The 16,046-nt window shown below is 38.3% G+C and overlaps 1 protein-coding gene across 2 annotated transcripts in view; it reads right to left on the minus strand.

Annotated features, from left to right (window-relative positions):
- IL1RAPL1 (interleukin 1 receptor accessory protein like 1) overlaps positions 1-16,046 on the minus strand; it is a 1,372,082-nt gene that overhangs the window by 276,646 nt on the left and 1,079,390 nt on the right. The window lies entirely within an intron of this gene.

Raw genomic sequence — 16,046 nt, forward strand, 5'->3', positions numbered from 1 at the left:
TACGGTTTTTCTCCTTCAATTTTTTAAGATGGTGAATCACATTGACTGATTTGCGGATACTGAAGAATCCTTGCATTCCTGAGATAAACCCCACTTGATCATGCAGTATGATCCTTTTAATGTATTGTTGGATTCTGTTTGCTAGTATTTTGTTGAGGGTTTTTTCATCTATGTTCATCAGTGATATTGGCTTGTAGTTTTCTTTCTTTGTGACATCTTTGTCTGGTTTTGGTACTAGGGTGATGGTGCCCTAGTAGAATGAGTTTGGGAGTTTTCCTCCCTCTGCTATATTTTGGAAGAGTCTGAGAAGGATAGATGTTAGCTCTTCTCTAAACGTTTGATAGAAATCGCCTGTGAAGCCATCTGGTCCTGGGCTTTTGTTTGTTGGAAGACATTTAATTACAGTTTCACTTTCAGTGCTTGTGATTGGTCTGTTCATATTTTCTATTTCTTCCTGGTTCAGTCTCAGCAGGTTGTACATTTCTAAGAATTTGTCCATTTCTTCTAGGTTGTCCATTTTATTGGCATACAGTTTCTTGTAGTAATCTCTCATGATCCTTTGCATTTCTGCAGTGTCAGTTGTTACTTCTCCTTTTTCATTTCTAATTCTATTGATTTGAGTCTTCTCCCTTTTTTTCTTGATGAGTCTGGCTAATTGTTAATCAATTTTGTTTATCTTCTCAAAGAACCAGCTTTTAGTTTTATTGATCTTTGCTATCATTTCCTTCATTTCTTTTTCATTTATTTCTGATCTGATCTTTATGATTTCTTTCCTTCTGCTAACTTCAGAGTTTTGTTGTTCTTCTTTCTCTAATTGCTTTAGGTATAAGGTTAGGTTCTTCATTTGAGATGTTTCTTGTTTCTCGAGGTAGGACTGGATTCATATAAACTTCCCTCTCAGAACTGCTTTTGCTGCATCCCATAGGTTTTGGGTCGTGTTTTCATCATCATTTGTTTCTAGGTAGTTTTTGATGTCCTCTTTGATGTCTTCAGTGATCGCTTGCTTATTAAGTAGTGTATTGTTTAGCCTCCATGTGTTTGTAGTTTTTACAGATTTTTTTCCTGGAATTGATATCTAGTCTCAGAGCGATGTGGTCAGAAATGATACTTGATACGATTTCAATTTTCTTAAATTTACCAAGGCTTGATTTGTGTCCCAAGATATGTTCTACCCTGGAGAATGTTCCATGAGCACTTGAGAAGAATGTGTATTCTGTTGTTTTTAGATGGCATGTCCTATAAATATCAATTAAATCCATCTTGTTTAATGTATCATTTAAAGCTTGTCTTTCCTTATTTATTTTCATTTTGCATGATCTGTCCACTGGTGATAGTGGGGTGTTAAAGTTCCCTACTATGATTGTGTTACTGTCAATTTCCCCTTTTATGGCTGTTAGCATTTGCCTTATGCATTAAGGTGCTCCTATGTTGGGTGCATAAATATTTAAAATTGTCATATCTTCTTTTTGGATTGATCCCTTGATCATTATGCAGTGTCCTTCTTTGTCTCTTGTAATAGTCTTTGTTGTAAAGTCTATTTTTTCTGATATGAGACTTGTTACTCCAGCTTTCTTTTGATTTCCATTTGCATGGAATATCTTTTTCCATCCCCTCACTTTCAGTCTGTATGTGTCCCTAGGTCTAGACAGCATATATACGGGTCTTGCTTTTGTATTCATTCAGCCTATGTCTTTTGGTTGGAGCATTCAAGCCATTTACATTTAAGGTAATTATCGATATGTATGTTCCTATTACCATTTTCTTCATTGTTTTGGGTTTGTTATTGTAGGTCTTTTCCTTCTCTTGTGTTTCCTGCCTAGAGAAGTTCCTTTAGCATTTGTTGTAAAGCTGGTTTGGTGGTGCTGTATTCTCTTAGCTTTTGCTTGTTGGTAAATGTTTTAATTTTTCCGGCGAATCTGAATGAGATCCTTGCTGAGTAGAGTAATCTTGGTTGTAGGTTCTTCTCCTTCATCACTTTAAATATGTCCTGCCATTCCCTTCTGGCTTGCAGAATTTCTGCTGAAAGTTCAGCTGTTAACCTTATGGGGATTCCACTGTATGTTATTTGTTGCTTTTCCCTTGCTGCTTTTAATATTTTTTCTTTGTATTTAATTTCTGATAGTTTGATTAATATGTGTCTTGGTGTGTTTCTCCTTGGATTTATCCTGGATGGGACTCTCTGTGCTTCCTGGACTTGATTAACTATTTCCTTTCCCATATTAGGGAAGTTTTCAACTATAATCTCTTCAAATATATTCTCAGTCCCCTTCTTTTTCTCTTCTTCTTCTGGGACCCCTATAATTCGACTGTTGGTTCATTTAATGTTGTCCCACAGGTCTCTGAGACTGTCCTCAATTCTTTTCATTCTTTTTTCTTTATTCTGCTCTGCAGTCGTTATTTGCGCTATTTTATCTTCCAGGTCATTTATCTGTTTTCTGCCTCAGTTATTCTGCTATTGATCCCTTCTAGAAAATTTTTAATTTCATTTATTGTGTTGTTCATTACTGTTTATTTACTCTTCAGTTTTTGTAAGTCCTTGTTAAACGTTTCTTGTATTTTCTCCATTCTATTTCCCAGATTTTGTATCAACTTTACTATCATTATTCTGAATTCCTTTTCAGGTAGATTGCCTATTTCCTCTTCATTTGTTAGATCGGGTGGGTTTTTGCCTTGCTCCTTCATCTGCTGTGTGTTTCTCTGTCTTCTCATTTTGCTTAACTTACTATGTTTGCGGTCTCCTTTTTGCAGGCTGCAGGTTCGTAGTTCCCATTGTTTTTGGTGGCTTCCCACAGTGGCTAAAGTTGGTTCAGTGGGTTGTGTAGGCTACGTGGTGGAGGGGACTAGTGCATGTGTTCTGGTGGATGAGGCTGGATCTTGTCTTTCTGGTGGGCAGGTCAACGTCTGGTGGTGTGTTTTGGGGTGTCTGTGGCCTCTTTATGATTTTAGGCAGCCTTTCTGCTAATGGGTGGGGTTCTGTTCCTGTCTTGCTAGTTGTTTGGCATAGGGTGTCCAGCACTGTAGCTTGCTGGTCATTGAGTGAAGCTGGGTCTTGGCGTTGAGATGGAGATCTCTGGGAGATTTTCGCCATTTGATATTATGCGGAGCTGGGAGGTCTCTTGTGGACCAGTGTCCTGGAGTTGGCTCTCCCACCTCAGAGGCACAGCTCTGATGCCTGGCTGGAGCACCAAGACCCTGTCATCCACACGGCTCAGAATACAAGGGAGAAAAGGAAGGAAGGAAGGAAGGAAGGAAGGAAGGAAGGAAGGAAGGAAGGAAGGGAGGAAGGAAGGAAGGGAGGAAGGGAGGAAGGGAGAAAGGGAGGAAGGGAGGGAGGGAGGGAGGGAGGGAGGGAGGAAGAAGATAAAATAAAATAAATTAAAATAAAATGAAGTTGTTAAAATAAAAAAAATAGTTATTTAAAAAAAGAAAGAAATAAGGAAAGAAGAGAGCAACCACACCAAAAAACAAATCCACCAATGATAACAAGTGCTAAAAAATATACTAAAAAAAATCCAAAAAGCAAAAAAAACGGACAGATAGAACCCTTGGACAAATGGTAAAAGCAAAGCTATACAGACAAAATCACACAGAAGCATACACATACACACTCACAAAAAGAGAAAAAGGGGAAAAATAATATATCTAGCTCCCAAAGTCCACCTTCTCAATTTGGGATGATTCGTTGTCTATTCAGGTATTCCACAGATGCAGCATATATCAAGGTGATTGTGGAGATTTAATCCGCTGCTCCTGAGGCTGCTGGGAGAGATTTCCCTTTCTCTTCTTTGTTCGCACAGCTCCCGGGGTTCAGCTTTGTATCTAGCCCTGCCTCTGTGTGTAGGTCGCCAGAGGGCATCTGTTCTTCGCTCAGACAGGACGGCGTTAAAGGAGCAGCTGATTCGGGGGCTCTGGCTCCCTCAGGTCAGGGGGAGGGAGGGGTACGGATGCGGGGCGAGCCTGCAGTGGCAGAGGCCGGCGTGACGTTGCACCAGCCTGAGGCACGCCATGCATTCTCCAGGGGAGGTTGTTCCTGGATCATGGGACCCTGGCAGTGGCGGGCTGCACAGGCTCCCGGGAGGGGAGGTGTGGAGAGTGAGCTGTGCTTGCACACAGGCTTCTTGGTGGCTGTAGAAGCAGCCTTAGCATCTCATGCCCGTCTCTGGGGTCCACGCTGATATTCACGGCTTGCACCCGTCTCTGGAGCTCGTTTAGGCGGCGCTCTTAATCCCCTCTCCTCGCGCACCGGGAAACAAAGAGGCAAGAAAAAGTCTCTTGTCTCTTAGGCAGGTCTAGACTTTTTCCCAAACTCCCTCCCGTCTATCTGTGGTGTACTGGCCCCTTCAGGCTGTGTTCATGCAGCCAACCCCAGTCCATTCCCTGGGATCCAACCTCCAAAGCCCCAGCCTCAGCTCCCAGCCCCTGCCCGCTGCAGCGGATGAGCAGACAAGCATCTCAGGCTGGTAAGTGCTGGTTGGCACCGATCCTGTGTATGGAATCTCTCCGCTTTGCCCTCCGCACCCTGTTATTGTCCTCTCCTCTGTGGCTCTGAAGCTTCCCCCCTCCGGCACCCGTAGTCTCCGCCCGTGAAAGGGCTTCTAGTGTGTGGAAACTTTTCCTCATTCACAGTTCCCTCCCACTGGTGCAGGTCCCGTCCCTATTCTTTTGTCTCTGTTTTTTCTTTTTTCTTTTGCCCTACTCAGGTACGTGGGGAGTTTCTTGCCTTTTGGGAGGTCTGAGGTCTTCTGTCAGCATTCAGTAGGTGTTCTGTAGGAGTTGTTCCACATGCAGATGTATTTGTGATGTATTTGTAGTGAGGAAGGTGATCTCCACGTCTTACTCTTCTGCTATCGTGAAGCTCCTCCTACTCATAAGTATTTGCTGATACTATTTTTTATTTTTGGTCTAGTGTGCATTTCTCCACCTAGATAAATTAAACTCATCCTTTGAGTCTCAAAGTCAACACTGCCCCCCTGAGAGGGGCTTGTCTAGGCCCTGTGAGCAGACACAGCCTTCCCATCTATGGCGTCTTAAAGATCTCTACCCATAACATACCCTAAAGAGCTCAATCTATATCCTTCACACTATATTATCATTCATATATACATATGCATACAAGCATCAGTGTCCCTGCCTGGAATGACGTGCTCCCTGATTGATATCTGTATGTATATGGCAGGCACACAGGGCCCTAAATAAATGTGAAAACAGGATCAGTACTTGGAAATATCTTGCTCTAGTTATAACGGATAAAACTGAATTTACAAGCTGAAATTAAACCTTTATCATTGAGAAACTGAAGAGGAGAAAAGTCCCGTGTTTGACAGGATAAGATGATCGAGAAAAAGCAGAACTCAGCAGGATCCTTTTATAGGTGATTCCAGGGTACACTTTCTCCGAGTGTATAGAAGTGCCTGGGTTCTAAAGAGATGACACAGATTCTGTTTTGATTCCACTGTCTATAATATGTATCAAAAGGTTAAAAAGAAGAATAGCTCCCTATTATATCTGGTATATGGGTTTTCTGAAATGAGGATAAATCACTCCACATGGTGGATTTTAGATATGACTAGTGTTGCTTAACAAATCTTACATGACAGTAATAAGCTTAGTCTCACAGTGGACAGTTACGCTAAAAAGAGATGAAAATGCTAAGCCAAATAAAAGTATCCTATCAATAATTCCAACCCATAAAACATGCTTGACCTTCTCCACCACATTTAAAAAAAAAAGAAGAAAAGAAAAGACTGGTTTCAGTACTTCTATTTTACGAATGTTAAAACGTGACCACTAATGGGACTTAGGTACATGACTGCAATTATCCATGGACTAATTAAAAATGACTGTCACTCACATTGTTCACAGCAGATCAACAATAGCAAACATGACTGGGTTCACTTTAATTCAGAGTTGTGTCAGATTAGCTAACAGAGAGCATTACAATTACTGCTCAAGCTCATAAATCCTCTATGAAGACTTGTTGACAGTTTATTTTTATTCCATCATCTTACAAAATGTCAAAAACAATTTCCTAAAGTTACATGCAGACTATCAGGTAATGATGGTAGAATGAACACAGAAATATAGGGTTTTTTTCCCTCCAGAGTACACATGAAAATATAAATGAAGGGCTTTTAAATTAGCCACAAACCCACAAAGGAGACAGGGGAGAGAACCACAACAACAGAATTTTAGAAGCTAGACAGTTAGTGAACAAGTAGTAACTCACTTAGAAGACCTGCAAAAGCTGAACCCTAATCTAACAGATGTTGATGCCAAGGAACAACATGATTACTAATGCAGAACCCCCCGAAGGCTAGGGAATTGATGATACTAGATATTTATGGAAGGGAGGATGAGAATGGGGCAAAAACAAGAGCATTGTTCAAAAATATTTTAAAGAAAATTAGATACCAATTCTTCTCTCCACCATGGCAGAGACTAGAAGTTTATTCTGTGGAGAGGGTCAAAGACAGTCTCTGCACAGCTGAAGGTGTGCTTTTATGCTGAATGTAAAATTTTTCCCACTCATCTATCAGATGCAGACAGATAGGCAGAATATTGGAGGATTCTTCTCTATGAATCTGACCAGTGCAAAACAAAAGACCCAAAGATACCAAGAGCAGGGGTTTCCCAATGAGCCAGACAAACAAACCACGAAGCCCCAAGTCAACTAGCTGTGAAGAGTTCCCAAGCATCTCTTTACTGCCTTACACTTAATGATAAGCAGACAACCAAGGACCACCAAAAAACTGAGGGAAGCCTTTAACATGAGGGAGACTTAAACATGCAAACAAACAGACAATACGAGCTTGGGGAGAATAAAGATAATATATAGAGAGAAAATCAAAGCCCCTAAAACAAAACAAAAACTCCAAAAGATCTAACTTAAATACTCTGAGAGAGAGAAGAGATGCCATTGCCTCCACACAAGAACAGGCTGCTATAGAAAAAGATATATGTAGAAAAAAAGAAAAAACACTTAATAATTAAAAGTATGTATCAGAAAAGAAAAAAAAATCAGTAAGAGGTTGGGAAGATAAAGTTTAGGAAATCTTCCAGAAAGTAAGGCAAAAAGAGAAAAAGATGGAAAGTACTATGCTGAGTGGCTCAACTTTCACTGGTGTTTCCATAGTCACAAGCGACCAGTAGATGGTGATGAAGCCAAAATTACCATCTAGGAGGATGGGCAAGCAGGTGATGCACAGTTGTGTAGTAGGGGGTGCTTGCATTTTACATAAGATGGCTTTCATAACATGACGCCAAAGTGTAAGTACATGTAACTGAGATGAAAATAGCTTCACCTGCATTGTAAATAAAATATGTAAACACACATATCAATGAAGATATTCCACTTCCAAGTACACAGAAGACATGCAATTGTGCATTTTAATTAGTTTTCACTGTCAAATGTTTTATGTTAGTGTGGAAAAATTAAAAGGTATTATGATTATAGTCTTTCCTGGAAGCAGGGCATGATCAGTAACAGTCTTGAGATACTCTTAGATGCAAAATTGGGGGGAGAGAGAGGATAATATAGTAAGTTTTAAAAATAAATATAAATTTTAATTCAAATGACCAGTTCAATTCAAATGACTGGTGTTTTCTCTGAAGAACTTCCACAGTTTGGGATTTTAAATTGCCCTTTTAAGAAATTACAAATTACACTAACAGCAGATGTTAGCTTCTTTATTTTCTTAGTAATATAATTAGGCAAACTAAATACACTGACAACTTTGTGATGGTCCCCTCCTTCCCTCTCCTCCCTCCCTCCTCCTCCTCCCCGCCCCTCCCTCCCTCCCTCCCTCCTTTCCTTCCTTCCTTCCTGTAGTTCACCTGGTTCCTGAAATCTATATGTTTTGGAACCACTGCTCTAAATGGCATTCAAACTTCTCATTCTTTTTATGAAGACAAAAAAAACCAACAACTCCTTACTTTCTAACTACACTGAACAACCCAGGATAAAAATCCCATGCCCATAGACAAGTGCAATTCCCCTTTGTTTCAAATCACATTGCATTATATGCCCATTTGTGTACCATTTCTGTGACTTGCTGGTGACCAACACAGTAGGATGAAATGCACTTAAATGAGGTGGAAAATGGAAGTTCCTTGAACACTCAGAAATCAATATAGCATGGAAAGATAGACTAAGGAAGAATAAAGCAATATGAAACCTAAAAGTGGTAAGCAGGTCACAGGAATTCAAATGTAAATAGACACAGTTCCAAATCAGTAACATTCAAATATGTGTCTGTCTGTATATTTTAAAGAAATCGTTGAAAAAAATTGAGTCAATTATCTTTTAAAAACCTCCTACCATATCCCCAGTTATTTAAAATGTTGTCTAAATTATTCAGTTACTAAATATTTTAATAATACGTATATATAGTACCTTTCTTTCCTGGACAGAAGAAAATTAAGCAGTAGCAAAAAGAAAAGGCATAATTTATGGTATCTCTATTGGGATAATTATCTGATAATATGTATTCGTGGATGAGTGATTTTGAATGGATATAACTCAATTGTGAAAATAATCAGCAGTTTTCTTAGCTGTATCTTATAATTAGGCTATGAAATAATTAAGTTAAAATACTTGGAAACATGAAAGATTAGACAATGTATGATAATACGATTGCAGCGAAACTCCTAAAAATGCTTTTTAAAGGCCACAATAGTAAATATGAAACAATTTCCATTATACTTGGAAAAACAAAGATACTCTCAAAAACACTGCAACTAACCTTCAGTCATTCAACAAGACCTTATTGAACAAAATCCCCCCATTGGTTACTCAGAGATAAATAAAACATATCCCATCCTCAAGAGGAAAATAAGACATTCAGAAATTAGTATACTTACATATTACAATAATAATTTGAGACAGAGTGAGAAAAATAGGTAATCTCTCAGGCCAATAACTGTCTGACTTCCTCTCTAGGAGGATCTCCCAAATGCTTGTCCAGCTCAGACATCTTACTCAAGCTATGTCCACATTTCCAGTTTTGGGAGAGCCTTGCCAAAAATGTACCACTCCTATAACCACAGTTTGAGTCAACATATTCCCCTCAAATACTCCTCCTATTTTCGACATTCTTGTTGTTATCGGCATTACCTTCCTCCCAGCCAGCCATAATTAATACCTTTTCAGTCAGCCATAATTAATACCTTTTTAAAAAAATTCCTCAGTCTGTCAACTTTACTTCCTATTAGTTGATACATTAACAAGATTTATACCTCCGATTCTCTCTGATCCCCCTGAAATCTGACCTTTTTCAGAGGCTAATATTACGTTTCACCTAGGTAATTAGTTTCCCAATTGGTTCTCTGGCTACTGGCTTCTTTTTTCTCTTACTCATTCTATAGTCTGAGACTAACTTACCAACTGGGCTCTCCTCCTTTCCTCTTTTTAAAAAATTTTAAGGCTTCAGTGGCGTGAAGGTTTCACTGCAGTGAAAATGTATCTAAATTCATAATTTTTCTGGCACTACTCTTTTTCATCAGGTCAGATGGCTCAACTGCTTCATTTGGCTGTAATATTGCCCAGCTTGTAAAGTCAACATATGTTTCCTCATTCCTCTGCCTCTCCTAACACTGGTTGTTCAGCAATGCCTTTCTACTTCGTATCTGTCTGCTGAAATCTTACTTCTAAACTAAGGTATAGCTCACCGAATGTTTTCACAATGAGGCCTTGCTTGATCCTGCTTTTGAAAACAGCTCTTCTTTAAATTCACACAGTATATTCTTCTTAGTTTTACTTACTGCATTGCCTAATACTAGGCTGGTCATATGACAAGTATTCAACAAGTGCTTGATTAAACAAATGATTTCTTATTAGTACCTTGAAAACTTTTAATATTACAACTCTGCTCATGAATCATAAGTCTTAGAACACTGTACAATGTAAGTGACTATCTCCGTAGTTTTAAGAAGTTATGCCTATAATTGTTATGGCTAGATACCAGGATGACTACTAATGGAGAGGGACATATTACTCCTAACATTTTATTTGTGAACACTTTGTTTGGAAACAATATACGACTCTCCATTAGTAGACATAATCACTAATCCACTTATCGGCAGTCATCCATTTCTAATTAATACAGGTGAATCAACTCTTGCCAAATGTAAAAGGACAACTGAATATTGCCCAGTTCACAGTCAAACTTTCTTTGCTCTCTCAGAACTATGGGACGATCATGTTTTCTCTTCTTGGGAAAGGGTTTCCTTTGCTTTGTGTATTGGGCACTTTAAAACTCTTGTGCTTTGGACATCTCGTAATGGTGTCTTTCCCAATTTAACCTCAAGGGCTACCCATAAAAAGAATTCTTCAGGTGAAAAAGAAAGACCACAAGACATAACACACATGCACGGGCACTCACACACATGCACCCTGTGGCCACACACACAGGAGCAGGCCCTGATAATTATTGAATGAGGGCTCTTGTCGACACTTCACTGTTAATTCATCTTGTGAACTTTTACTCAATATCACACTTTTTGTGAATGTAGTAGAACATGTGATATATACCGTAGTGGTGTGAATGCTGGCCCCCAAAAGATATGTCCGTGTCCTAATCTCTGGTAGCTGTGAATATCACCTTACCAGTATATCTTATTTTATTGTACTTCACTTTATCGTGCTTCACAGTTATGGTGGGGTTTTTTTGTTTGTTTTACAAATTGAAGATTTGTGAAACCCTGCATTGGTACTCTATTTGCGTCATTTTTGCCACAGCATTTGCTCACTTCGTGTCTCTGTGTCACATGGCAATTCTCACAATATTTCAAACTTTTTTATTACATTTCTTATGGCTATCTTTGATGCTACTACTACCACTTCCTGAAGGTTAGCATGTTTTAGCAATAAATTATGTTTAATTAAGGTATGTACATTGTTTTTTATTGCACACTTACAGTATAGTGTAAATATAACAGTATAGTGTAAATATAACTTTTATATGCACTGGGAAACCAAAAAATTGGTGTGACTCACTTTATGACAGTATTTACTTTATTGCAGTGGTCTGGAACTGAACCTGCAATATTTCCAAGGTGTGTCTGTATTTGGAAAAAGAGATTTTTCAGATGTAATTAAAGTAAGGCTCTTGAGATGAGATCACTCTTGATTTTTCCACGTGCACCCTAAATCTTATGCCAAGCGTCTAATAAAAGAAAGGCAGAGTGAGATTTGAGAGAGTCAGAAGACAAAACACACATACACACAAACATACACAGAAGAGGAAGCGGGCATTGGTGACCACAAAGGCAGAGATTGGAGTGATGGGACCACAAGTCAAGGAGGCTGATAGCCTCCCGACATTCATTAAGTGAGGCAAAGATTCTCCCCTAGAGCCTCCAGAGGCAGTGCAGTCCTTGATTTCAAGCTTCTGGTCTCCACAACTGTTGACAAAAGAAATTTCTCTTGCTTTAAGCCACCAAGTTTGCGGTACTTGGTTACAGCAGCCACAGGAAACTAATAAAGATACTAAGCTAAGTTTTCAGAAAGGTAAGTGATGCAAGTTGTTGCTGAATTTCTACTAGGCTTTGAGAAGTTCCCTCTTTCTCTACTTCACCCCCACCTTCAGTCCCCAGTATCGTACATAGCTTCCACTTGGAAGGACATCCAGATCTCATTTGTACCTTCTGTGCCTGAGTTAGACAGTCTCTTTCTTGACAATAACAACCTGATTGATGAGATAACCCAGATGTGTTTGTGTCTGTTAGCTTCCTCATACGCATTGCAAAGAGCTCCAGAAAGTATAGAAATCCTGATTATGACTACGAAAACATCAGATCCACCAGGCCAGAAGAGATATAGATATAGATAGGTATAGACATAGATATATAGAGATATAGAGACATAATTATAAGAATTTTCTGTTTGCAGAACTTAAAAGTCCCAAGAGGACAGAGAACAGTGATTGATTCTCAGCCTCCATTTCAGATCTAATAAATTAAATTTTCAAGTACGGGGGGGCAGGAGAGGTGGAAAACTGGGTGCATGTGTTTTGTAAAAAGCTCTACAGGTATTTATGTCATTCATTCCGCATTAAAAATCATTTCTATAGATAGTTCATCTGGCAATGAAGATCTTCAGGTCACTGAGATTCTCACTTAATTAGTCAAGGGCAAGACAGGCCCATTGGTTTGTGTCAGTGTACCATGATACCAAGGACCTCTTTCTTTAGAGGAAAAAATGTAAATTAAAAGTGAAAATGTTAACCTATAATATTAAAATAATTAAAATACGTGTGTTCCAAGTTACTAAACTGAACATAAGATGCTCATCTGCATTTAAGAGAAGTTATCATTATTTCAACAACCTTTGAGAATCTTCGTCTTACTTCCCCATTGAGAAACTGTTCTCATACGCTAGAATAAAGACAACTTCCATCTTGTTTTCAATATTCTGCTGTTGTGAAAATAAAATAAATTAATGCTTTGGTCCTTTTAGTCACTGAAGTTTAAAACAGAGTGTTAACTTAGTTACTATGCTACTTTCATTCATATAAGCATTTTTACAATTGGTGGAGGTTTTTTGATACCACTGTTTGTGGGGCCATGACCTAGTAAATGTCAGCCCATAGGAAAAATTGTAAATTACTTTGTTAAGTTAATGCAGCATGCATTTACATTATAAAAGAATTTCCGTTTCTATAAAAACCTTACCAAGTTCTTTAAAGTTAACATATATTTACAAGCCATGTGCAAAATGCACTGTAAATGTCATAAAAATATCATAAGTCCAATTTAACTTCTAGGTTAACATTAATTTTAATCCAATTGTTACAGGTTTTCTAAACGGATAATTTACCAACGTCTACATAGTTTTTAACTTTAAATGCTCAAACAATCAGTAGTCTTTAAATTACTTATCTATGTAGAGTCAGATAATTATATTCAGAAAGAAAATGTGAATCCTAAATTTACAAAACCCAACACTGCGCACGGAGAGTTAATAGTCGAAGTAAACTGACAAGTCAATTATTAGTTTTACTTTGTCTATTTTAAGAAGTGAAATGAGACCACTTGTTTTCTGCTTGCTATTTAAGAAAGGACTATAACTTGCTGTTTTTAAAGAGTAAAAACTCTGACGAACTAACTGACTCTCCTATCTGCTTTTTTCACATTAACTTTTGCAGCTCACGGGACATTCTGTTCATGAATGTTCTAAGTACTTCCATTTCCTTAAGTGCCTTGAAAAGAAATTTCATGCTTGAAGATGAGTAGAGGAAGAAAAGTGTCTGTTAAAATGTACTTGAGAGAGCAGAAGTACAAAAAAATGGGAATGAGAAAATAGGAGGCAAAGATGAACAGAAGCAGATTGAAGAGACGTGCAAATGAATAGGGGAAAAAAAACCCTGAGAAACATTTCAAGGACAAGTTCATATTCAATTGCATTATTACTAGATGTGCTATTTGATGAGACACAGAATCTGTTAACAGTGGGATAAAATAAAATGAAGCAGTCTATAGGATGAGACCGTTTCAAATATTGTAGTCCACAAGGATAAGATGGGATCGTTCTAAATATTGCAGAAGGGTCATGGATTTAAGAGAGCACTTATTTACAATTACAATTTAACAAAGGAGTGAAGAAAGAAACAATAATCAATACGCAAGGGTACAGAAATGTTCCAAGAAGTATAGCACATAAGCTTCGGTCACAATCTGTAAAATGGAAGCACAATACAAACATCACAGACTGTTGAAAAGATGAAATGAGACAGCATATGAAAATGCCTTGCAAATGTTTCTCAGAACAAGTCATGTTGTAAGTATCCTATCTCTAGGGATAGCTTGATGTGACAGGATGAATTTAATTTAATTTTTCCAGAAAAGCAATGCACTTTCCTTTGCTCTCTTCCTACTCAAAGAGGTGCCAAGTTTCTATAAACACAATTCTTTCTCAGGCAAGTCTGAGGTGAGTACCCTGCTTTTATTAAACTGGAAACAAAAATTCTCCAAGAGTGAGAAAGCCTGTAGCCTGCCTGTAAGTTTGCGGGGTAGTGGGAGGGGAGAGAGAAGTACTGACTTTGCTGGATGCCTCAGGAACTTGAAATCTTTCTCTCATGCTCACTGTGGACCAGAAGTGGAAGTGGGAGATATCTTCAGACCACTGGAAAATTAAAAACTCTTTATCAAGCTTTTTTCTTTTATTTTTCTTAATTATTCAATTGGATAATATATGCTATAATGAAAATTTACATATCTTAGCTACAAAATTTTTAAAAATCCTTAGTGTCTCTGAGAAAGTAACATTGGGCTTGTGTGTGGTGAATTGCAAAAGAGGCCTCTTCTTGAGAGTTTACTGTGAGGTGCAGGTTTTAAAACCTTCTGGATACTGTATGCATTGGGCTTACCTGGTATGTTTTTGTTTTTTTAAAAATTAATTAATTAATTAATTAATTTTTGGCTGCTTTGGGTCTTCGTTGCTGTGCACGGGCTTTCCCTAGTTACGGCGAGCGGGGGCTACTCTTCGTTGCGGTGCACAAGCTTCTCATTGCCGTGGCTTCTCTTGTTGCAGAGCACAGGCTCTAGGCGCCGTGGGCTTCAGTAGTTGCTGCACATGGGCTCAGTAGTTGCGGCATGCAGGCTCAGTAGTTATGGCACACGGGCTTAGTTGCTCCAAGGCATGTGGCATCTTCCTGGACCAGGGCTTGAACCTGTGTCCCCTGCATTGGCAGGCTGATTCTTAACCACTGCACCAGCAGAGAAGTCCCTTATCTGGCATGTTTTGGAGCATACATTTAGGCATATCTTAAAACATGAATGTTTAGGCATTCATGAAGTAACAGATCAAATTTCATTGTATACGCTTTCATATTAAAAAGTTAAACATTATTAAATGCATAGGAATACATTAAGAAAAAAGGAAGTAATCAACAAAATGATGTAATGAAAAGGTCCATATAAATTCCAAAAGAATCAAAATACAAAATGTTCTCTTTAAAATTGGAAATAGGGGCTTCCCTGGTGGCGCAGTGGTTGAGAGTCTGCCTGCTGATGCAGGAGACATGGGTTCGTGCCCCGGTCCGGGAGGAGCGGCTGGGCCTGTGAGCCATGGCCGCTGAGCCTGCACGTCTGGAGCCTGTGCTCCGCAACGGGAGAGGCCACAACAGGGAGAGGCTTGCGTACTGCAAAAAAAAAAAAAAATTGGAAATAACAGTTATAGCTATGGAAAAACAAATGACACCATGGACAGTCATTCTATTGGATACATTTCAATAAAATCAAGGCAGATAAGATTGTACGATGGCCTTCAAAATGTACCTCTTATGAAAATAAACTGTTTAGTCATAAATGAACATGAGATAGTCTGGTTACTCAAAGAATCTATCCTACCACATCAATTTTTGAGAATTAAATTAAAATGAATTACTGTTGATCTGAGGATGGTTAATTAAATATAATATTTCCTCAGAGGAGGCAAAAAGTCACAATGGGGACATTAGTTTCCACTGATAAAGAGGAAGCCATATTGAAGTGATAGGTGGATGATCCTTTATCTGGGTTAGTTAGAAATACCACTTGCCAGTTTTATATCAATGAACCACATCTTATGAAAATGTAAAAATCTTCACTAACACAGAGAAAAGTTATAGGGGTGATTATTCAATTACAAAAAAAGATTCTTAAATAAAATTATTCACCACAGAGTTTCTTTAAATAGAGTACTTCCCTTGTACATATAAATCCTTCACTGATCATTAGCTGCTTAAAAGAACTGGGGGTCAGAGCCTCTTAAAACTGACATGTTAAGCCACTACCAATTAAAGATCAATCAAAAATGAAGGGAACACTTCTCTGAAATTATGATTCAATTTACCCACAAATCTGTAGGAACATACTAAGTTGGTAAAGTATGACTGGAATGCTAAGTGTGTTAACGTTAGACCATAAAATACTGGTATCCTATTTTTATAATTATATTCAAGCATGAGTTATTTTTCATGAAGAGTCTGCATATAATTTAGGAATGCTCAGTTATTTAGCCAAAATTCAAGAGGAAATTTATGGATGAACATCTCTCTTTATATTCAAAT

This window comes from Kogia breviceps, chromosome X (assembly GCF_026419965.1).
Source record: "Kogia breviceps isolate mKogBre1 chromosome X, mKogBre1 haplotype 1, whole genome shotgun sequence".
Classification (NCBI taxonomy): Eukaryota; Metazoa; Chordata; class Mammalia; order Artiodactyla; family Physeteridae; genus Kogia; species Kogia breviceps.